Source organism: Symsagittifera roscoffensis, chromosome 3 (assembly GCF_963678635.1).
Source record: "Symsagittifera roscoffensis chromosome 3, txSymRosc1.1, whole genome shotgun sequence".
Lineage (NCBI taxonomy): Eukaryota > Metazoa > Xenacoelomorpha > Acoela > Convolutidae > Symsagittifera > Symsagittifera roscoffensis.
The window spans coordinates 61,146,785-61,167,674 of record NC_087064.1 but is presented as its reverse complement, the minus strand read 5'-3'; the positions used below and the strand labels follow the sequence as shown (position 1 = coordinate 61,167,674).

Here is a 20,890-nt window from a genome sequence, read left to right as displayed (position 1 = left end):
TTTATATTGTTCAAAAAACAATATTTTTCAGATCCAAACGACGGACAGCTTCAGGGCAAATAAAAAATCTTTTCAATTTTTCTATATTTTATATAACAGAAAAAACATTTCAACCAAAAACTTTGGAAAAAGAATGATCATTAGAAAACACAGTCTCTTAGTTAACATCATACAGCCCGGCTAGCTCAGTCGTTAGAGCATGGAATTCTTCCTCCCAGGGTCGTGGGTTCGAGCCCCACGTTGGGCGAAAATTTTTTATAATGTTCAAAAAACAATATTTAGCAAATCCAATTGACGGAGAGCTTAAAAGCAAATTAAAAAAACCTTTTCAATTCTTCTATATTTTATATAACAAAAAAAAACAACCAAAAATTTCGAAAAAGGATGATCATTACCAAACACAGTCTCTTGGATATCATCATACAGCCCGGCTAGCTCAGTCGTTAGAGCATGGAATTATTCCTCCCAGGGTCGTGGGTTCGAGCCCCACGTTGGGCAAAAAATTTTTATAATGTTCAAAAGACAATATTTTTCAAATCCAAACGACGGACAGCTTCAGGGCAAATAAAAAATCTTTTCAATTTTTCTATATTTTATATAACAGAAAAAACATTTCAACCAAAAACTTTGCAAAAAGAATGATCATTAGCAAACACAGTCTTTTAGTTAACATCATACAGCCCGGCTAGCTCAGTCGTTAGAGCATGGAATTCTTCCTCCCAGGGTCGTGGGTTCGAGCCCCACGTTGGGCGAAAATTTTTTATAATCTTCAAAGAGATAATATTTTGCAAATCCAATTGACGGAGAGCTTGAAAGCAAATTTTAAAAAAACCTTTTCAATTCTTCTATATTTTATATAACAAAAAACAATTCAACCAAAAACTTCGGAAAAAGGATGATCATTAGCAAACACAGTCTCTTAGTTATCATCATACAGCCCGGCTAGCTCAGTCGGTAGAGCATGGGACTTTTAATCCCAGGGTCGTGGGTTCGAGCCCCACGTTGGGCGAAAAGTTTTTATGGTATTCAAAAAACAATCTTTTACGAATCCATTTGACGGAGTGCTTAAACGCAATTGAAAAAAAAACCTTATCAATCCTCTATATTTTATTCAACAGAAAAAACAATTCAACAAAAATTTCGGAAAAAGGGTGATCATTAGCAAACAAAGTCTCTTAGTTTACATCATACAGCCCGGCTAGCTCAGTCGGTAGAGCATGAGACTCTTAATCCCAGGGTCATGGGTTCGAGCACCAAATTGGGCGAAAAGTTTTCATAATCTTCAAAAAAAAACAATATTTTTAAAATCCAAACGACGGACAGCTTCAGGGCAAATAAAAAATCTTTTCAATTTTTCTATATTTTATATAACAAAAAAAACAATTCAACCAAAAACTTCGGAAAAAGGATGATCATTAGCAAACACAGTCTCTTAGTTATCATCATACAGACCGGCTAGCTCAGTCGGTAGAGCATGAGACTCTTAATCCCAGGGTCATGGGTTCGAGCACCAAATTGGGCGAAAAGTTTTCATAATCTTCAAAAAAAACAATATTTTTAAAATCCAAACGACGGACAGCTTCAGGGCAAATAAAAAACCTTTTCAATTCTTCTATATTTTATATAACAAAAAAAACAGTTCAACCAAAAATTTCGAAAAAGGATGATCATTACCAAACACAGTCTCTTGGATATCATCATACAGCCCGGCTAGCTCAGTCGTTAGAGCATGGAATTCTTCCTCCCAGGGTCGTGGGTTCGAGCCCCACGTTAGGCGAAAATTTTTTATAATGTTCAAAAGACAATATTTTTCAAATCCAAACGACGGACAGCTTCAGGGCAAATAAAAAATCTTTTCAATTTTTCTATATTTTATATAACAGAAAAAACATTTCAACCAAAAACTTTAGAAAAAGAATGATCATTAGCAAACACAGTCTCTTAGTTAACATCATACAGCCCGGCTAGCTCAGTCGTTAGAGCATGGAATTCTTCCTCCCAGGGTAATGGGTTCGAGCCCCACGTTGGGCGAAAATTTTTTATAATCTTCAAAGAGATAATATTTTGCAAATCCAATTGACGGAGAGCTTGAAAGCAAATTTAAAAAAAAACCTTTTCAATTCTTCTATATTTTATATAACAAAAAACAATTCAACCAAAAACTTCGGAAAAAGGATGATCATTAGCAAACACAGTCTCTTAGTTATCATCATACAGCCCGGCTAGCTCAGTCGGTAGAGCATGGGACTCTTCATCCCAGGGTCGTGGGTTCGAGCCCCACGTTGGGCTAAAAGTTTTTATGGTATTCAAAAAACAATCTTTTGCGAATCGATTTGACGGAGTGCTTAAACGCAATTGAAAAAAAACCTTATCAATTTCTCTATATTTTATTCAACAGAAAAAACAATTCAACAAAAAATTCGGAAAAAGGGTGATCATTAGCAAACACAGTCTCTTAGTTAACATCATACAGCCCGGCTAGCTCAGTCGGTAGAGCATGAGACTCTTAATCCCAGAGTCATGGGTTCGAGCACCAAATTGGGCGAAAAATTTTCATAATCTTCAAAAAAAAACAATATTTTCCAAATCCAAATGACGGACAGCTTCAGGGCAAATAAAAAATCTTTTCAATTTTTCTATATTTTATATAACAGAAAAAACAATTCAACCAAAAACTTCGGAAAAAGGATGATCATTAGCAAACACAGTCTCTTGGATATCATCATACAGCCCGGCTAGCTCAGTCGTTAGAGCATGGAATTCTTCCTCCCAGGGTCGTGGGTTCGAGCCCCACGTTGGGCAAAAATTTTTTATAATGTTCAAAAGACAATATTTTTCAAATCCAAACGACGGACAGCTTCAGGGCAAATAAAAAATCTTTTCAGTTTTTCTATATTTTATATAACAGAAAAAACATTTCAACCAAAAACTTTGGAAAAAGAATGATCATTAGCAAACACAGTCTCTTAGTTAACATCATACAGCCCGGCTAGCTCAGTCGTTAGAGCATGGAATTCTTCCTCCCAGGGTCGTGGGTTCGAGCCCCACGTTGGGCGAAAATTTTTTATAATCTTCAAAGAGATAATATTTTGCAAATCCAATTGACGGAGAGCTTGAAAGCAAATTTTAAAAAAAACCTTTTCAATTCTTCTATATTTTATATAACAAAAAACAATTCAACCAAAAACTTCGGAAAAAGGATGATCATTAGCAAACACAGTCTCTTAGTTATCATCATACAGCCCGGCTAGCTCAGTCGGTAGAGCATGGGACTTTTAATCCCAGGGTCGTGGGTTCGAGCCCCACGCTGGGCGAAAAGTTTTTATGGTATTCAAAAAACAATCTTTTACGAATCCATTTGACGGAGTGCTTAAACGCAATTGAAAAAAAAACCTTATCAATCCTCTATATTTTATTCAACAGAAAACACACTTCAACAAAAATTTCGGAAAAAGGGTGATCATTATTAGCAAACAAAGTCTCTTAGTTTACATCATACAGCCCGGCTAGCTCAGTCGGTAGAGCATGAGACTCTTAATCCCAGGGTCATGGGTTCGAGCACCAAATTGGGCGAAAAGTTTTCATAATCTTCAAAAAAAAACAATATTTTTAAAATCCAAACGACGGACAGCTTCAGGGCAAATAAAAAATCTTTTCAATTTTTCTATATTTTATATAACAAAAAAAACAATTCAACCAAAAACTTCGGAAAAAGGATGATCATTAGCAAACACAGTCTCTTAGTTATCATCATACAGACCGGCTAGCTCAGTCGGTAGAGCATGAGACTCTTAATCCCAGGGTCATGGGTTCGAGCACCAAATTGGGCGAAAAGTTTTCATAATCTTCAAAAAAAACAATATTTTTAAAATCCAAACGACGGACAGCTTCAGGGCAAATAAAAAACCTTTTCAATTCTTCTATATTTTATATAACAAAAAAAACAGTTCAACCAAAAATTTCGAAAAAGGATGATCATTACCAAACACAGTCTCTTGGATATCATCATACAGCCCGGCTAGCTCAGTCGTTAGAGCATGGAATTCTTCCTCCCAGGGTCGTGGGTTCGAGCCCCACGTTAGGCGAAAATTTTTTATAATGTTCAAAAGACAATATTTTTCAAATCCAAACGACGGACAGCTTCAGGGCAAATAAAAAATCTTTTCAATTTTTCTATATTTTATATAACAGAAAAAACATTTCAACCAAAAACTTTAGAAAAAGAATGATCATTAGCAAACACAGTCTCTTAGTTAACATCATACAGCCCGGCTAGCTCAGTCGTTATAGCATGGAATTCTTCCTCCCAGGGTAATGGGTTCGAGCCCCACGTTGGGCGAAAATTTTTTATAATCTTCAAAGAGATAATATTTTGCAAATCCAATTGACGGAGAGCTTGAAAGCAAATTTAAAAAAAAAACCTTTTCAATTCTTCTATATTTTATATAACAAAAAACAATTCAACCAAAAACTTCGGAAAAAGGATGATCATTAGCAAACACAGTCTCTTAGTTATCATCATACAGCCCGGCTAGCTCAGTCGGTAGAGCATGGGACTCTTCATCCCAGGGTCGTGGGTTCGAGCCCCACGTTGGGCTAAAAGTTTTTATGGTATTCAAAAAACAATCTTTTGCGAATCGATTTGACGGAGTGCTTAAACGCAATTGAAAAAAAACCTTATCAATTCCTCTATATTTTATTCAACAGAAAAAACAATTCAACAAAAAATTCGGAAAAAGGGTGATCATTAGCAAACACAGTCTCTTAGTTAACATCATACAGCCCGGCTAGCTCAGTCGGTAGAGCATGAGACTCTTAATCCCAGAGTCATGGGTTCGAGCACCAAATTGGGCGAAAAGTTTTCATAATCTTCAAAAAAAAACAATATTTTCCAAATCCAAATGACGGACAGCTTCAGGGCAAATAAAAAATCTTTTCAATTTTTCTATATTTTATATAACAGAAAAAACAATTCAACCAAAAACTTCGGAAAAAGGATGATCATTAGCAAACGCAGTCTCTTAGTTATCATCACACAGCCCGGCTAGCTCAGTCGGTAGAGCATGGGACTCTTAATCCCAAGGTCGTGGGTTCGAGCCCCAAGTTGGGAGAACAGTTAGTAAAAATTTCAAAACAGAACCTTTTGCAATTCCATCTGACACAAAGCTTGACCGCAAATGAAAAAAATTACTTTTCAATTCTTCTATATTTTGAGTGAAAGAAAAACAATTCAACAAAAATTTCGAAAAAAGGACGATCATTAACAAACACAATCTCTCCATTTTAATAATACAGCCTGCCTAGCTGAGTCGTTAGAGCATGGAATTCTTAATCCCAGGGTCGTGGGTTCGAGCCCCACATTGGGCGAAAAATTCTTATGGTATTCAAAAAACAATCTTTTGCGAATCCATTTGACGGAGTGCTTAAACGCAATTGAAAAAAAAACCTTATCAATTCCTCTATATTTTATTCAACAGAATAAACAATTCAACAAAAATTTCGGAAAAAGGTTGATCATTAGCAAACACAGTCTCTTAGTTAACCTCACACAGCCCGGCTAGCTCAGTCGGTAGAGCATGGGACTCTTAATCCCAAGATCGTGGGTTCGAGCCCCAAGTTGGGAGAACAGTTAGTAAAAATTTCAAAACAGAACCTTTTGCAATTCCATCTGACACAAAGCTTGACCGCAAATGAAAAAAATTACTTTTCAATTCTTCTATATTTTGAGTGAAAGAAAAACAATTCAACAAAAATTTCGAAAAAAGGACGATCATTAACAAACACAATCTCTCCATTTTAATAATACAGCCTGCCTAGCTGAGTCGTTAGAGCATGGAATTCTTAATCCCAGGGTCGTGGGTTCGAGCCCCACGTTGGGCGAAAAATTCTTATGGTATTCAAAAAACAATCTTTTGCGAATCCATTTGACGGAGTGCTTAAACGCAATTGAAAAAAAAACCTTATCAATTCCTCTATATTTTATTCAACAGAATAAACAATTCAACAAAAATTTCGGAAAAAGGTTGATCATTAGCAAACACAGTCTCTTAGTTAACCTCATACAGCCCGGCTAGCTCAGTCGGTAGAGCATGGGACTCTTAATCCCAGGGTCGTGGGATCGAGCCCCACGATGGGCGAAAAGTTCTTATGGTATTCAAAAAACAATCTTTTGCGAATCCATTTGACGGAGTGCTTAAACGCAATTGAAAAAAAACCTTATCAATTCCTCTATATTTTATTCAACAGAAAAAACAATTCAACAAAAAATTCGTAAAAAGGGTGATCATTAGCAAACACAATCTATTAGTAATCATCATACAGCCCGGCTAGCTCAGTCGGTAGAGCATGGGACTCTTAATTCCAGGGTCGTGGGTTCGAGCCCCGTGTTGGGCGAAAAGTTTTTATGGTATTCAAAAAACAATCTTTTGCGAATCCATTTGACGGAGTGCTTAAACGCAATTGAAAAAAACCTTATCAATTCCTCTATATTTTATTCAACAGAAAAAACAATTCAACAAAAATTTCGTAAAAAGGGTGATCATTAGCAAACACAATCTATTAGTTATATTCATACAGCCCGGCTAGCTCAGTCGGTAGAGCATGGGACTCTTAATTCCAGGGTCGTGGGTTCGAGCCCCATGTTGGGCGAAAAGTTTTTATGGTATTCAAAAAACAATCTTTTGCGAATCCATTTGACGGAGTGCTTAAACGCAATTGAAAAAAACCTTATCAATTCCTCTATATTTTATTCAACAGAAAAAACAATTCAACAAAAATTTCGTAAAAAGGGTGATCATTAGCAAACACAATCTATTAGTTATCATCATACAGCCCGGCTAGCTCAGTCGGTAGAGCATGGGACTCTTAATCCCAGGGTCGTGGGTTCGAGACCCACGTTGGGCAAAAAGTTTCTAAAATATCCAAAAAACATTATTTTGCAAATCCATTTGACAGAGTGCTTAAACGCAATTGAAAAAAAAACCTTATCAATTCCTCTATATTTTATTCAACAGAAAAAACAATTCAACAAAAATTTCGTGAAAAGGGTGATCATTAGCAAACACAGTCTCTTAGTTAACCTCATACAGCCCGGCTAGCTCAGTCGGTAGAGCATGGGACTCTTAATCCCAGGGTCGTGGGTTCGAGCCCCACGTTGGGCGAAAAGTTTTTATGGTATTCAAAAAACAATCTTTTGCGAATCCATTTGACGGAGTGCTTAAACGCAATTGAAAAAAAAAAACCTTATCAATTCCTCTATATTTTATTCAACAGAAAAAACAATTCACTAAAAATTTCGGAAAAAGGGTGATCATTAGCAAACACAGTCTCTTAGTTAACCTCATACAGCCCGGCTAGCTCAGTCGGTAGAGCATGGGACTCTTAATCCCAGGGTCGTTAGTTCGAGCCCCACGTTGGGCGAAAAGTTTTTATGGTATTCAAAAACAATCTTTTGCGGATCTATTTGACGGAGTGCTTAAACGCAATTGAAAAAAAACCTTATCAATTCCTCTATATTTTATATAACAGAAAAAAAAATTCAACCAAAAACTTCGGAAAAAGGATGATCATTAGGAAACACAGTCTCTTAGTTATCATCATACAGCCCGGGTAGCTCAGTCGGTAGAGCATGGGACTCTTAATCCCAGAGTCGTGGATTCGAGCCCCGCGATGAGCGAACAGTTAGTAAAAAATTCAATACACAAACTTTTGCAATTCTATCTGACGCAAAGCTTGACCGCAAATGAAAAAAATTACTTTTCAACTCTTCTATATTTTGAGTGAAAGAAAAAACAATTCAACAAAAATTTCGAAAAAAAGACGATCATTAACAAACACAGTCTCTCCAGTTTAATAATACAGCCCGTCTAGCTCAGTCGTTAGAGCATGGAATTCTTACTCCCAAGGTCGTGGGTTGGAGTCCCACGACGGGCGAATTTTTTTTATAATAATCAAAAAACAATGTTTTTCAAATCCAAATGACGGAGAGCTTCAGGGTAAATAAGAATCTTTTCAATTCAAATCTGTTTATTTTATATAACAGAAAAAACAATTCAACCAAAAACTTCGGAAAAAGGACGATCATTAACAAACACACTCTCTTAGTTACCATCATACAGCCCGGCTAGTTCAGTCGGTAGAGCATGGGACTTTTAATCCCAAGGTCGTGGGTTCGATCCCCACGTTGGGCGAAAACTTTTTATAGTATTCAAAAAACAATCTTTTGCGAATCGATTTGACGGAGTGCTTAAACGCAATTAAAAAAAACATTATCAATTCCTCTATATTTTATTCAACAGAAAAAACAATTCAATAAAAATTTCTGAAAAAGGGTGATCATTAGGAAACACAGTCTCTTAGATAACATCATACAGCCCGGCTAGCTCAGTCGGTAGAGCATACGACTCTTAATCCCAGGGTCATGGGTTCGAGCACCAAGTTGGGCGAAAAGTTTTTATAATCTTCGAAAAAAAACAATAATTTGCAAATCCAATTGACGGAGAGCTTAAGAGCAAATAAAAAAACCTTTTCAATTCTTCTATATTTTATATAAAAGAAAAAACAATTCAACCAAAACTTTCGGAAAAAGGATGATCATTAGCAAACACAAACTCTTAGCTGACATCATAAAGCCCGGCTAGCGCAGTCGGTAGAGCATTGCACTCTTAATCCCAGGGTCATGTGTTCCAGCCCCACGTTCGGCGAAAAATTTTTTGAATATTCAAAAAACAATCTTTTGCAAATCCATTTGACGGAGTGCACAAACGCAATTGAAAAAAAAAACCTTTTCAATTCAACAAAAATTTCGGAAAAAGGGTGATCGTTAGCAAACACAGTCTCTTCGGCTAGCTCAGTCGGTAGAGCATGGGATTCTTAAACCCAGGGTCGTGGGTTCGAGCCCCAAGATGCGCGAAAATTTTTTATAATCTTCAAAAAAACATCATTTTGCAAATCCAATTGACGGAGAGCTTAAAAGCAAAGAAAAAAAAACCTTTTCAATTCTTCTATATTTTATATAACAGAAAAAACAAATCAACCAAAAAGTTCGGAAAAAGGAAGATCATTAGCAAACACATTCTCTTAGTTTACATCATAAAGCCCGGCTAGCTCAGTCGGTAGAGCACGGGAATCTTAATCCCATGGTCATGAGTTCCAGCCCCACGTTCGGCGAAAAGTTTTTTGAGTATTCAAAAAACAATCTTTTGCAAACTCATTTGACAGAGTGCATAAACGCAATTGAAAAAAAAACCTTATCAATTCTTCTATATTTTACTCAACAGAAAAAACAATTCAACAAAAATTTCGGAAAAAGGGTGATCGTTAGCAAACACAGTCTCTTCGTGAAGATCATATAGTCCGGCTAGCTCAGTCGGTAGAGCATGGGATTCTTAAACCCAGGGTCGTGGATTCGAGCCCCGCGATGAGCGAACAGTTAGTAAAAAATTCAATACACAAACTTTTGCAATTCTATCTGACACAAAGCTTGACCGCAAATGAAAAAAATTACTTTTCAATTCTTCTATATTTTGAGTGAAAAAAAAAAACAATTCAACAAAAATTTCGAAAAAAAGACGATCATTAACAAACACAGTCTCTCCAGTTTAATAATACAGCCCGCCTAGCTCAGTCGTTAGAGCATGGAATTCTTACTCCCAAGGTCGTGGGTTGGAGCCCCACGATGGGCGAATTTTTTTTATAATAATCAAAAAACAATGTTTTTCAAATCCAAATGACGGAGAGCTTTCAGGGTAAATAAGAAACTTTTCAATTCAAATCTGTTTATTTTATATAACAGAAAAAACAATTCAACCAAAAACTTCGGAAAAAGGACGATCATTAACAAACACACTCTCTTAGTTAACATCATACAGCCCGGCTAGTTCAGTCGGTAGAGCATGGGACTTTTAATCCCAAGGTCGTGGGTTCGAGCCCCACGTTGGGCGAAAACTTTTTATAGTATTCAAAAAACAATCTTTTGCGAATCGATTTGACGGAGTGCTTAAACGCAATTTAAAAAAACATTATCAATTCCTCTATATTTTATTCAACAGAAAAAAACAATTCAATAAAAATTTCGGAAAAAGGGTGATCATTAGGAAACACAGTCTCTTAGATAACATCATACAGCCCGGCTAGCTCAGTCGGTAGAGCATACGACTCTTAATCCCAGGGTCATAGGTTCGAGCACCAAGTTGGGCGAAAAGTTTTTATAATCTTCGAAAAAAACAATAATTTGCAAATCCAATTGACGGAGACCTTAAAAGCAAATACAAAAAACCTTTTCAATTCTTCTATATTTTATATAACAGAAAAAACAATTCAACCAAAACTTTCGGAAAAGGATGATCATTGGCAAACACAAACTCTTAGCTTACATCATAAAGCCCGGCTAGCGCAGTCGGTAGAGCATTGCACTCTTAATCCCAGGGTCATGAGTTCCAGCCCCACTATCGGCGAAAAGTTTTTTGAATATTCAAAAAACAATCTTTTGCAAATCCATTTGACGGAGTGCACAAACGCAATTGAAAAAAAACCTTTTCAATTCTTCTATATTTTACTCAACAGAAAAAACAATTCAACAAAAATTTCGGAAAAAGGGTGATCGTTAGCAAACACAGTCTGTTCGTGAAGATCATATAGTCCGGCTAGCTCAGTCGGTAGAGCATGGGATTCTTAAACCCAGGGTCGTGGGTTCGAGCCCCAAGATGGGCGAAAATTTTTTATTATCTTCAAAAAAACATCATTTTGCAAATCCATTTGACGGAGAGCTTAAAAGCAAAGAAAAAAAACCTTTTCAATTCTTCTATATTTTATATAACAGAAAAAACAAATCAACCAAAAAGTTCGGAAAAAGGATGATCATTAGCAAACACATTCTCTTAGTTTACATCATAAAGCCCGGCTAGCTCAGTCGGTAGAGCACGGGAATCTTAATCCCATGGTCATGCGTTCCAGCCCCACGTTCGGCGAAAAGTTTTTTGAGTATTCAAAAAACAATCTTTTGCAAACTCATTTGACGGAGTGCACAAACGCAATTGAAAAAAAACCTTTTCAATTCTTCTATATTTTACTCAACAGAAAAAACAATTCAACAAAAAATTCGGAAAAAAGGGTGATCATTGGCAAACACAAACTCTTAGCTTACATCATAAAGCCCGGCTAGCGCAGTCGGTAGAGCATTGCACTCTTAATCCCAGGGTCATGAGCTCCAGCCCCACGATCGGCGAAAAGTTTTTTGAATATTCAAAAAACAATCTTTTGCAAATCCATTTGACGGAGTGCACAAACGCAATTGAAAAAAAAACCTTTTCAATTCTTCTATATTTTACTCAACAGAAAAAACAATTCAACAAAAAATTCGGAAAAAAGGGTGATCATTACCAAACACAGTCTCTTTGTTAATATCATACAGCCCGGCTAGCTCAGTCGGTAGCGCATGGGATTCTTACTCCCACGGTCGTGGGTTCGAGCACCAAGTTGGGCGAAAATTTTTTATAATCTTCAAAGAGATAATATTTTGCAAATCCAATTGACGGAGAGCTTGAAAGCAAATAAAAAAAACCTTTTCAATTCTTCTATATTTTATATAACATAAAAACAATTCAACTAAAATTTCGGAAAAAGGGTGATCATTAGCAAACACAGTCTCTTAGTTTACATCATAAAGCCCGGCTAGCTCAATCGGTAGAGCATGCAAATCTTAATCCCAGGGTCATGGGTTCCAGCCCCACGTTGGGCGAAAAGATTTTATAATCTTCGAAAAAAAACAATAATTTGCAAATCCAATTGACGGAGAGCTTAAAAGCAAATACAAAAAACCTTTTCAATTCTTCTATATTTTATATAACAGAAAAAACAATTCAACCAAAACTTTCGGAAAAGGATGATCATTGGCAAACACAAACTCTTAGCTTACATCATAAAGCCCGGCTAGCGCAGTCGGTAGAGCATTGCACTCTTAATCCCAGGGTCATGAGTTCCAGCCCCACGATCGGCGAAAATTTTTTTGAATATTCAAAAAACAATCTTTTGCAAATCCATTTGACGGAGTGCACAAACGCAATTGAAAAAAAACCTTTTCAATTCTTCTATATTTTACTCAACAGAAAAAACAATTCAACAAAAATTTCGGAAAAAGGGTGATCGTTAGCAAACACAGTCTGTTCGTGAAGATCATATAGTCCGGCTAGCTCAGTCGGTAGAGCATGGGATTCTTAAACCCAGGGTCGTGGGTTCGAGCCCCAAGATGGGCGAAAATTTTTTATTATCTTCAAAAAAACATCATTTTGCAAATCCAATTGACGGAGAGCTTAAAAGCAAAGAAAAAAAACCTTTTCAATTCTTCTATATTTTATATAACAGAAAAAACAAATCAACCAAAAAGTTCGGAAAAAGGATGATCATTAGCAAACACATTCTCTTAGTTTACATCATAAAGCCCGGCTAGCTCAGTCGGTAGAGCACGGGAATCTTAATCCCATGGTCATGCGTTCCAGCCCCACGTTCGGCGAAAAGTTTTTTGAGTATTCAAAAAACAATCTTTTGCAAACTCATTTGACGGAGTGCACAAACGCAATTGAAAAAAAACCTTTTCAATTCTTCTATATTTTACTCAACAGAAAAAACAATTCAACAAAAAATTCGGAAAAAAGGGTGATCATTGGCAAACACAAACTCTTAGCTTACATCATAAAGCCCGGCTAGCGCAGTCGGTAGAGCATTGCACTCTTAATCCCAGGGTCATGAGTTCCAGCCCCACGATCGGCGAAAAGTTTTTTGAATATTCAAAAAACAATCTTTTGCAAATCCATTTGACGGAGTGCACAAACGCAATTGAAAAAAAACCTTTTCAATTCTTCTATATTTTACTCAACAGAAAAAACAATTCAACAAAAAATTCGGAAAAAAGGGTGATCATTACCAAACACAGTCTCTTTGTTAATATCATACAGCCCGGCTAGCTCAGTCGGTAGCGCATGGGATTCTTACTCCCACGGTCGTGGGTTCGAGCACCAAGTTGGGCGAAAATTTTTTATAATCTTCAAAGAGATAATATTTTGCAAATCCAATTGACGGAGAGCTTGAAAGCAAATAAAAAAAACCTTTTCAATTCTTCTATATTTTATTTAACATAAAAACAATTCAACTAAAATTTCGGAAAAAGGGTGATCATTAGCAAACACAGTCTCTTAGTTTACATCATAAAGCCCGGCTAGCTCAATCGGTAGAGCATGCAAATCTTAATCCCAGGGTCATGGGTTCCAGCCCCACGTTGGGCGAAAAGATTTTTGAGTATTCAAAAAACAATGTTTTGCAAATATATTTGACGGAGTGCATAAACGCAATTGAAAAAAAACCTTATCAATTCTTCTATAATTTATTCAACAGAAAAAACAATTCAACAAAAAATTCGGAAAAAGGGTGATCATTAGCAAACACAGTCTCTTCGTTAATATCATACAGCCCGGCTAGCTCAGTCGGTAGAGCATGGGAGTCTTCATCCCAGGGTCGTGGGTTCGAGCCCGACGTTGGGCGAGAATTTTTATAATAATCAAGACACAACCTTTTGCAATTCCATCTGACGCAAAGCTTGACCTGACCGCAAATGAAAAAATTACTTTTTCTAGATTTTGAGTAAAAGAAAAGACAATTCAACAAAAATTTCGAAAAAAAAGATGGTCATTAACAAAAAGAGTATCTTCATTAATTTCATACAGCCCGGCTAGCTCAGTCGGTAGAGCATGGGATTCTTACTCCCAGGGTCGTGGGTTCGAGCACCAAGTTGGGCAAAAATTTTTTATAATCTTCAAAGATATAATATTTTGCAAATCCAATTGAAGGAGAGCTTGAAAGCAAATTTAAAAAAACCTTTTCAATTCTTCTATATTTTATATAACATAAAAACAATTCAACTAAAATTTCGGAAAAAGGGTGATCATTAGCAAACACAGTCTCTTAGTTTACATCATAAAGCACGGCTAGCTCAATCGGTAGAGCATGCGAATCTTAAACCCAGGGTCATGGGTTCCAGCCGCACGTTCGGCGAAAAGATTATTAGGTATTCAAAAAACAATCTATTGCAAATCCATTTGACGGAGTGCATAAACGCAATTGAAAAAAAAACCTTATCAATTCTTCTATATTTGATTCAACAGAAAAAACAATTCAACAAAAAATTCGGAAAAAGGGTGATCATTAGCAAACACAGTCTCATCGTTAATATCATACAGCCCGGCTAGCTAAGTCGGTAGAGCATGGGACTCTCCATCCCAGGGTCGTGGGTTCGAGCCCGACGTTGGGCCAGAATTTTTATAATAATCAAAACACAACCTTTTGCAATTCCATCTGACGCAAAGCTTGACCTGACCGCAAATGAAAAAATTACTTTTTCTATATTTTGAGTAAAAGAAAAGACCATTCAACAAAAATTTCGAAAAAAAGATGGTCATTAACAAACAGAGTATCTTCATTAATTTCATACAGCCAGGCTAGCTCAGTCGGTAGAGCATGGGACTCTTAATCCCAGGGTCGAAGGTTCGAGCCTCACGATGGGCAAAAACTTTTCATAATATTCGAAAAACAATATTTTGCAAATCCATTTGACGTAGAGCTTAAACGCAAATGAAAAAAAAAACATTTTCAATACTTCTATTTTTCATATAACACAAAAAAAACAAATCAACCAAAAACTTCGGAAAAAGGATGATCATTAGCAAACACAAATTCTTAGTTAACAACATACAGTCCGGCTAGCTCAGCCGGTAGAGATTGGAGAAAAAAAATTTCAATTCTCCTATATTTTATATAACAGAAAAAACAATTCAACCAATAACTTCGGAAAAAGGATGATCATTAGCAAAAACAGTCTCTTAGTTAACATCATACAGCCCGGCTAGCTCAGTCTGTAGAGCATGAGACTCTTTATTCCAGGATCGTGGATTCGAGCCCCACGTGAGCGAAAACTTTTTCATAAAATCACAAAACAATATTTTGCAAATCCATTTGACGTAGAGCTTAAACGCAAATGAAAAAAAAAACGTTTTCAATACTTCTATATTTCATATAACAGAAAAAATTAAATCAAGCAAAAACTTCGGAAAAAGGATGATCATTAACAAACACAGTCTCTTCGTTAAAATCATACAGACCGGCTAGCTCAGTCGGAAGAGCATTGGACTCTTCATCCTAGGGTCGTGGTTTCGAGCCCCACGATGGGAGAGATTTTTTATAATACTCAAAACACAACCTTTTGCAATTTCATCTGACGCAAAGCTTGACCTGACCGCAAATGAAAAAATTACTTTTTCTATATTTTGAGTAAAACAAAAGACAATTCAACAAAAATTTCGAAAAAAAATATGGTCATTAACAAAAAGAGTATCTTCATTAATTTCATACAGCCCGGCTAGCTCAGTCGGTAGAGCATGGGATTCTTACTCCCAGGGTCGTGGGTTCGAGCCTCAAGATGGGCGAAAACTTTTCATAATATTCGAAAAACAATATTTTGCAAATCCATTTGACGTAGAGCTTAAACGCAAATGAAAAAAAAAAACGTTTTCAATACTTCTATATTTCATATAACAGAAAAAATTAAATCAACCAAAAACTTCGGAAAAAGGATGATCATTAACAAACACAGTCTCTTCGTTAATATCATACAGCCCGGCTAGCTCAGTCGGAAGAGCATTGGACTCTTCATCCTAGGGTCGTGATTTCGAGCCCCACGTTGGGCGAGATTTTTTATAATACTCAAAACACAACCTTTTGCAATTTCATCTGACGCAAAGCTTGACCTGACCGCAAATGAAAAAATTATTTTTTCTATATTTTGAGTAAAACAAAAGACAATTCAACAAAAATTTCGAAAAAAAAGATGGTCATTAACAAAAAGAGTATCTTCATTAATTTCATACAGCCCGGCTAGCTCAGTCGGTAGAGCATGGGATTCTTACTCCCAGGGTCGTGGGTTCGAGCCTCACGATGGGCAAAAACTTTTCATAATATTCAAAAAACAATATTTTGCAAATCCATTTGACGTAGAGCTTAAACGCAAATGAAAAAAAAAAACGTTTTCAATACATCTATATTTCATATAACAGAAAAAATTAAATCAACCCAAAAATTCGGAAAAAGGGTGATCATTAGCAAACACAGTCTCATCGTTAACATCATACAGCCCGGCTAGCTCAGTCGGTAGAGCATGGGACTCTCCATCCCAGGGTCGTGGGTTCGAGCCCGACGTTGGGCCAGAATTTTTATAATAATCAAAACACAACCTTTTGCAATTCCATCTGACGCAAAGCTTGACTTGACCGCAAATGAAAAAATTACTTTTTCTATATTTTGAGTAAAAGAAAAGACAATTCAACAAAAATTTCGGAAAAAAAAAATGGTCATTAACAAACAGAGTATCTTCATTAATTTCATACAGCCCGGCTAGCTCAGTCGGTAGAGCATGGGACTCTTAATCCCAGGGTCGAAGGTTCGAGCCTCACCATGGGCGAAAACTTTTCATAATATTCGAAAAACAATATTTTGCAAATCCATTTGACGTAGAGCTTAAACGCAAATGAAAAAAAAAACGTTTTCAATACTTCTATTTTTCATGTTACAGAAAAAAAACAAATCAACCAAAAACTTCGGAAAAAGGATGATCATTAGCAAACACAGTCTCTTAGTTAACATCATACAGCCCGGCTAGCTCAGTCTGTAGAGCATGAGTCTCTTTATTCCAGGATCGTGGATTCGAGCCCCACGTGAGCGAAAACTTTTTCATAAAATCACAAAACAATATTTTGCAAATCCATTTGACGTAGAGCTTAAACGCAAATGAAAAAAAAAACGTTTTCAATACTTCTATATTTCATATAACAGAAAAAATTAAATCAACCAAAAACTTCGGAAAAAGGATGATCATTAACAAACACAGTCTCTTCGTTAACACATACAGACCGGCTAGCTCAGTCGGTAGAGCATGGGACTCTCCATCCCAGGGTCGTGGGTTCGAGCCCGACGTTGGGCCAGAATTTTTATAATAATCAAAACACAACCTTTTGCAATTTCATCTGACGCAAAGCTTGACCTGACCGCAAATGAAAAAATTACTTTTTCTACATTTTGAGTAAAAGAAAAGACAATTCAACAAAAATTTCGAAAAAAAAGATGGTCATTAACAAACAGAGTATCTTCATTAATTTCATACAGCCCGGCTAGCTCAGTCGGTAGAGCATGGGACTCTTAATCCCAGGGTCGAAGGTTCGAGCCTCACGATGGGCGAAAACTTTTCATAATATTCGAAAAACAATATTTTGCAAATCCATTTGACGTAGAGCTTAAACGCAAATGAAAAAAAAAACGTTTTCAATACTTCTATTTTTCATATAACACAAAAAAAAACAAATCAACCAAAAACTTCGGAAAAAGGATGATCATTAGCAAACACAAATTCTTAGTTAACAGCATACAGCCCGGCTAGCTCAGCCGGTAGAGATTGGAGAAAAAAAATTTCAATTCTCCTATATTTTATATAACAGAAAAAACAATTCAACCAATAACTTCGGAAAAAGGATGATCAATAGCAAACACAGTCTCTTAGTTAACATCATACAGCCCAGCTAGCTCAGTCTGTAGAGCATGGGACTCTTAATCCCAGAGTCGTGGATTCGAGCCCCACGTTGAGCGAAAAGTCAAAAAGATATTCAATAGTCTGCAGAGCATGGGACTCTAAAATTCAAAAATTGCGAAAAAAAGATGATCACTAACAAACACAGTCTCTTCATTAAAATCATACAGCCCAGCTAGCTCAGTCTGTAGAGCATGAGTATCTTTATTCCAGGATCGTGGATGCGAGCCCCACGTGAGCGAAAACTTTTTCATAAAATCACAAAACAATATTTTGCAAATCCATTTGACGTAGAGCTTAAACGCAAATGAAAAAAAAAACGTTTTCAATACTTCTATATTTCATATAACAGAAAAAATTGAATCAACCAAAAACTTCGGAAAAAGGATGATCATTAACAAACACAGTCTCTTCGTTAACACATACAGCCCGGCTAGCTCAGTCGGTAGAGCATGGGACTCTCCATCCCAGGGTCGTGGGTTCGAGCCCGACGTTGGGCCAGAATTTTTATAATAATCAAAACACAACCTTTTGCAATTTCATCTGACGCAAAGCTTGACCTGACCGCAAATGAAAAAATTACTTTTTCTACATTTTGAGTAAAAGAAAAGACAATTCAACAAAAATGTCGAAAAAAAAGATGGTCATTAACAAACAGAGTATCTTCATTAATTTTATACAGCCCGGCTAGCTCAGTCGGTAGAGCATGGGACTCTTAATCCCAGGGTCGAAGGTTCGAGCCTCACGATGGGCAAAAACTTTTCATAATATTCGAAAAACAATATTTTGCAAATCCATTTGACGTAGAGCTTAAACGCAAATGAAAAAAAAAAACATTTTCAATACTTCTATTTTTCATATAACACAAAAAAAAACAAATCAACCAAAAACTTCGGAAAAAGGATGATCATTAGCAAACACAAATTCTTAGTTAACAGCATACAGCCCGGCTAGCTCAGCCGGTAGAGATTGGAGAACAAAAATTTCAATTCTCCTATATTTTATATAACAGAAAAAACAATTCAACCAATAACTTCGGAAAAAGGATGATCAATAGCAAACACAGTCTCTTAGTTAATATCATACAGCCCAGCTAGCTCAGTCTGTAGAGCATGGGACTCTTAATCCCAGAGTCGTGGATTCGAGCCCCACGTTGAGCGAAAAGTCAAAAAGATATTCAATAGTCTGCAGAGCATGGGACTCTAAAATTCAAAAATTGCGAAAAAAAGATGATCACTAACAAACACAGTCTCTTCATTAAAATCATACAGCCCAGCTAGCTCAGTCTGTAGAGCATGAGTCTCTTTATTCCAGGATCGTGGATTCGAGCCCCACGTGAGCGAAAACTTTTTCATAAAATCACAAAACAATATTTTGCAAATCCATTTGACGTAGAGCTTAAACGCAAATGAAAAAAAAAACGTTTTCAATACTTCTATATTTCATATAACAGAAAAAATTAAATCAAACAAAAACTTCGGAAAAAGGATGATCATTAACAAACACAGTCTCTTCGTTAACACATACAGCCCGGCTAGCTCAGTCGGTAGAGCATGGGACTCTCCATCCCAGGGTCGTGGGTTCGAGCCCGACGTTGGGCCAGAATTTTTATAATAATCAAAACACAACCTTTTGCAATTTCATCTGACGCAAAGCTTGACCTGACCGCAAATGAAAAAATTACTTTTTCTACATTTTGAGTAAAAGAAAAGACAATTCAACAAAAATTTCGAAAAAAAAAGATGGTCATTAACAAACAGAGTATCTTCATTAATTTCATACAGCCCGGCTAGCTCAGTCGGTAGAGCATGGGACTCTTAATCCCAGGGTCGAAGGTTCGAGCCTCACGATGGGCGAAAACTTTTCATAATATTCGAAAAACAATATTTTGCAAATCCATTTGACGTAGAGCTTAAACGCAAATGAAAAAAAAAACGTTTTCAATACTTCTATTTTTCATATAACACAAAAAAAAACAAATCAACCAAAAACTTCGGAAAAAGGATGATCATTAGCAAACACAAATTCTTAGTTAACAGCATACAGCCCGGCTAGCTCAGCCGGTAGAGATTGGAGAAAAAAAATTTCAATTCTCCTATATTTTATATAACAGAAAAAACAATTCAACCAATAACTTCGGAAAAAGGATGATCAATAGCAAACACAGTCTCTTAGTTAACATCATACAGCCCAGCTAGCTCAGTCTGTAGAGCATGGGACTCTTAATCCCAGAGTCGTGGATTCGAGCCCCACGTTGAGCGAAAAGTCAAAAAGATATTCAATAGTCTGCAGAGCATGGGACTCTAAAATTCAAAAATTGCGAAAAAAAGATGATCACTAACAAACACAGTCTCTTCATTAAAATCATACAGCCCAGCTAGCTCAGTCTGTAGAGCATGAGTCTCTTTATTCCAGGATCGTGGATTCGAGCCCCACGTGAGCGAAAACTTTTTCATAAAATCACAAAACAATATTTTGCAAATCCATTTGACGTAGAGCTTAAACGCAAATGAAAAAAAAAACGTTTTCAATACTTCTATATTTCATATAACAGAAAAAATTGAATCAACCAAAAACTTCGGAAAAAGGATGATCATTAACAAACACAGTCTCTTCGTTAACACATACAGCCCGGCTAGCTCAGTCGGTAGAGCATGGGACTCTCCATCCCAGGGTCGTGGGTTCGAGCCCGACGTTGGGCCAGAATTTTTATAATAATCAAAACACAACCTTTTGCAATTTCATCTGACGCAAAGCTTGACCTGACCGCAAATGAAAAAATTACTTTTTCTACATTTTGAGTAAAAGAAAAGACAATTCAACAAAAATGTCGAAAAAAAAGATGGTCATTAACAAACAGAGTATCTTCATTAATTTTATACAGCCCGGCTAGCTCAGTCGGTAGAGCATGGGACTCTTAATCCCAGGGTCGAAGGTTCGAGCCTCACGATGGGCAAAAACTTTTCATAATATTCGAAAAACAATATTTTGCAAATCCATTTGACGTAGAGCTTAAATGCAAATGAAAAAAAAAACATTTTCAATACTTCTATTTTTCATATAACACAAAAAAAACAAATCAACCAAAAACTTCGGAAAAAGGATGATCATTAGCAAACACAAATTCTTAGTTAACAGCATACAGCCCGGCTAGCTCAGCCGGTAGAGATTGGAGAAAAAAAATTTCAATTCTCCTATATTTTATATAACAGAAAAAACAATTCAACCAATAACTTCGGAAAAAGGATGATCAATAGCAAACACAGTCTC

The 20,890-nt window shown here is 36.4% G+C and overlaps 34 non-coding genes across 34 annotated transcripts; all 34 read left to right on the top strand.

Moving 5' to 3' along the window:
• Positions 1 to 174: 174 nt before the first annotated feature.
• Positions 175 to 247, top strand: Trnak-cuu (transfer RNA lysine (anticodon CUU)). The gene has a single exon. It is a non-coding gene; the product is annotated as a tRNA-Lys (tRNA).
• A 178-nt stretch (positions 248 to 425) lies between these two features.
• Trnan-auu (transfer RNA asparagine (anticodon AUU)) lies at positions 426 to 498 on the top strand. The gene has a single exon. It is a non-coding gene; the product is annotated as a tRNA-Asn (tRNA).
• A 181-nt stretch (positions 499 to 679) lies between these two features.
• Positions 680 to 752, top strand: Trnak-cuu (transfer RNA lysine (anticodon CUU)). Its single transcript has one exon. It is a non-coding gene; the product is annotated as a tRNA-Lys (tRNA).
• A 184-nt stretch (positions 753 to 936) lies between these two features.
• Trnak-uuu (transfer RNA lysine (anticodon UUU)) lies at positions 937 to 1,009 on the top strand. Its single transcript has one exon. It is a non-coding gene; the product is annotated as a tRNA-Lys (tRNA).
• A 183-nt stretch (positions 1,010 to 1,192) lies between these two features.
• On the top strand, positions 1,193 to 1,265 carry Trnak-cuu (transfer RNA lysine (anticodon CUU)). The gene has a single exon. It is a non-coding gene; the product is annotated as a tRNA-Lys (tRNA).
• A 439-nt stretch (positions 1,266 to 1,704) lies between these two features.
• On the top strand, positions 1,705 to 1,777 carry Trnak-cuu (transfer RNA lysine (anticodon CUU)). Its single transcript has one exon. It is a non-coding gene; the product is annotated as a tRNA-Lys (tRNA).
• Positions 1,778 to 2,216: 439 nt separating this feature from the next.
• Trnak-cuu (transfer RNA lysine (anticodon CUU)) lies at positions 2,217 to 2,289 on the top strand. The gene has a single exon. It is a non-coding gene; the product is annotated as a tRNA-Lys (tRNA).
• A 440-nt stretch (positions 2,290 to 2,729) lies between these two features.
• Positions 2,730 to 2,802, top strand: Trnak-cuu (transfer RNA lysine (anticodon CUU)). Its single transcript has one exon. It is a non-coding gene; the product is annotated as a tRNA-Lys (tRNA).
• A 181-nt stretch (positions 2,803 to 2,983) lies between these two features.
• On the top strand, positions 2,984 to 3,056 carry Trnak-cuu (transfer RNA lysine (anticodon CUU)). Its single transcript has one exon. It is a non-coding gene; the product is annotated as a tRNA-Lys (tRNA).
• Positions 3,057 to 3,241: 185 nt separating this feature from the next.
• On the top strand, positions 3,242 to 3,314 carry Trnak-uuu (transfer RNA lysine (anticodon UUU)). The gene has a single exon. It is a non-coding gene; the product is annotated as a tRNA-Lys (tRNA).
• Positions 3,315 to 3,500: 186 nt separating this feature from the next.
• Positions 3,501 to 3,573, top strand: Trnak-cuu (transfer RNA lysine (anticodon CUU)). The gene has a single exon. It is a non-coding gene; the product is annotated as a tRNA-Lys (tRNA).
• Positions 3,574 to 4,012: 439 nt separating this feature from the next.
• Trnak-cuu (transfer RNA lysine (anticodon CUU)) lies at positions 4,013 to 4,085 on the top strand. The gene has a single exon. It is a non-coding gene; the product is annotated as a tRNA-Lys (tRNA).
• Positions 4,086 to 4,525: 440 nt separating this feature from the next.
• Trnak-cuu (transfer RNA lysine (anticodon CUU)) lies at positions 4,526 to 4,598 on the top strand. Its single transcript has one exon. It is a non-coding gene; the product is annotated as a tRNA-Lys (tRNA).
• Positions 4,599 to 5,038: 440 nt separating this feature from the next.
• On the top strand, positions 5,039 to 5,111 carry Trnak-cuu (transfer RNA lysine (anticodon CUU)). Its single transcript has one exon. It is a non-coding gene; the product is annotated as a tRNA-Lys (tRNA).
• A 440-nt stretch (positions 5,112 to 5,551) lies between these two features.
• Positions 5,552 to 5,624, top strand: Trnak-cuu (transfer RNA lysine (anticodon CUU)). Its single transcript has one exon. It is a non-coding gene; the product is annotated as a tRNA-Lys (tRNA).
• A 440-nt stretch (positions 5,625 to 6,064) lies between these two features.
• Positions 6,065 to 6,137, top strand: Trnak-cuu (transfer RNA lysine (anticodon CUU)). The gene has a single exon. It is a non-coding gene; the product is annotated as a tRNA-Lys (tRNA).
• Positions 6,138 to 6,320: 183 nt separating this feature from the next.
• On the top strand, positions 6,321 to 6,393 carry Trnak-cuu (transfer RNA lysine (anticodon CUU)). Its single transcript has one exon. It is a non-coding gene; the product is annotated as a tRNA-Lys (tRNA).
• A 182-nt stretch (positions 6,394 to 6,575) lies between these two features.
• Positions 6,576 to 6,648, top strand: Trnak-cuu (transfer RNA lysine (anticodon CUU)). Its single transcript has one exon. It is a non-coding gene; the product is annotated as a tRNA-Lys (tRNA).
• Positions 6,649 to 6,830: 182 nt separating this feature from the next.
• Trnak-cuu (transfer RNA lysine (anticodon CUU)) lies at positions 6,831 to 6,903 on the top strand. The gene has a single exon. It is a non-coding gene; the product is annotated as a tRNA-Lys (tRNA).
• Positions 6,904 to 7,087: 184 nt separating this feature from the next.
• On the top strand, positions 7,088 to 7,160 carry Trnak-cuu (transfer RNA lysine (anticodon CUU)). The gene has a single exon. It is a non-coding gene; the product is annotated as a tRNA-Lys (tRNA).
• A 186-nt stretch (positions 7,161 to 7,346) lies between these two features.
• Positions 7,347 to 7,419, top strand: Trnak-cuu (transfer RNA lysine (anticodon CUU)). Its single transcript has one exon. It is a non-coding gene; the product is annotated as a tRNA-Lys (tRNA).
• A 440-nt stretch (positions 7,420 to 7,859) lies between these two features.
• Trnak-cuu (transfer RNA lysine (anticodon CUU)) lies at positions 7,860 to 7,932 on the top strand. The gene has a single exon. It is a non-coding gene; the product is annotated as a tRNA-Lys (tRNA).
• Positions 7,933 to 8,116: 184 nt separating this feature from the next.
• On the top strand, positions 8,117 to 8,189 carry Trnak-uuu (transfer RNA lysine (anticodon UUU)). Its single transcript has one exon. It is a non-coding gene; the product is annotated as a tRNA-Lys (tRNA).
• Positions 8,190 to 9,868: 1,679 nt separating this feature from the next.
• Positions 9,869 to 9,941, top strand: Trnak-uuu (transfer RNA lysine (anticodon UUU)). Its single transcript has one exon. It is a non-coding gene; the product is annotated as a tRNA-Lys (tRNA).
• A 3,519-nt stretch (positions 9,942 to 13,460) lies between these two features.
• Trnak-cuu (transfer RNA lysine (anticodon CUU)) lies at positions 13,461 to 13,533 on the top strand. Its single transcript has one exon. It is a non-coding gene; the product is annotated as a tRNA-Lys (tRNA).
• Positions 13,534 to 13,714: 181 nt separating this feature from the next.
• On the top strand, positions 13,715 to 13,787 carry Trnak-cuu (transfer RNA lysine (anticodon CUU)). Its single transcript has one exon. It is a non-coding gene; the product is annotated as a tRNA-Lys (tRNA).
• Positions 13,788 to 14,227: 440 nt separating this feature from the next.
• On the top strand, positions 14,228 to 14,300 carry Trnae-cuc (transfer RNA glutamic acid (anticodon CUC)). The gene has a single exon. It is a non-coding gene; the product is annotated as a tRNA-Glu (tRNA).
• A 1,097-nt stretch (positions 14,301 to 15,397) lies between these two features.
• Trnak-cuu (transfer RNA lysine (anticodon CUU)) lies at positions 15,398 to 15,470 on the top strand. The gene has a single exon. It is a non-coding gene; the product is annotated as a tRNA-Lys (tRNA).
• A 442-nt stretch (positions 15,471 to 15,912) lies between these two features.
• Trnak-cuu (transfer RNA lysine (anticodon CUU)) lies at positions 15,913 to 15,985 on the top strand. Its single transcript has one exon. It is a non-coding gene; the product is annotated as a tRNA-Lys (tRNA).
• A 188-nt stretch (positions 15,986 to 16,173) lies between these two features.
• On the top strand, positions 16,174 to 16,246 carry Trnae-cuc (transfer RNA glutamic acid (anticodon CUC)). The gene has a single exon. It is a non-coding gene; the product is annotated as a tRNA-Glu (tRNA).
• A 701-nt stretch (positions 16,247 to 16,947) lies between these two features.
• Trnae-cuc (transfer RNA glutamic acid (anticodon CUC)) lies at positions 16,948 to 17,021 on the top strand. Its single transcript has one exon. It is a non-coding gene; the product is annotated as a tRNA-Glu (tRNA).
• A 1,026-nt stretch (positions 17,022 to 18,047) lies between these two features.
• On the top strand, positions 18,048 to 18,120 carry Trnae-cuc (transfer RNA glutamic acid (anticodon CUC)). Its single transcript has one exon. It is a non-coding gene; the product is annotated as a tRNA-Glu (tRNA).
• Positions 18,121 to 19,148: 1,028 nt separating this feature from the next.
• On the top strand, positions 19,149 to 19,221 carry Trnae-cuc (transfer RNA glutamic acid (anticodon CUC)). The gene has a single exon. It is a non-coding gene; the product is annotated as a tRNA-Glu (tRNA).
• Positions 19,222 to 20,249: 1,028 nt separating this feature from the next.
• Positions 20,250 to 20,322, top strand: Trnae-cuc (transfer RNA glutamic acid (anticodon CUC)). The gene has a single exon. It is a non-coding gene; the product is annotated as a tRNA-Glu (tRNA).
• The last annotated feature ends 568 nt before the right edge of the window (positions 20,323 to 20,890 follow it).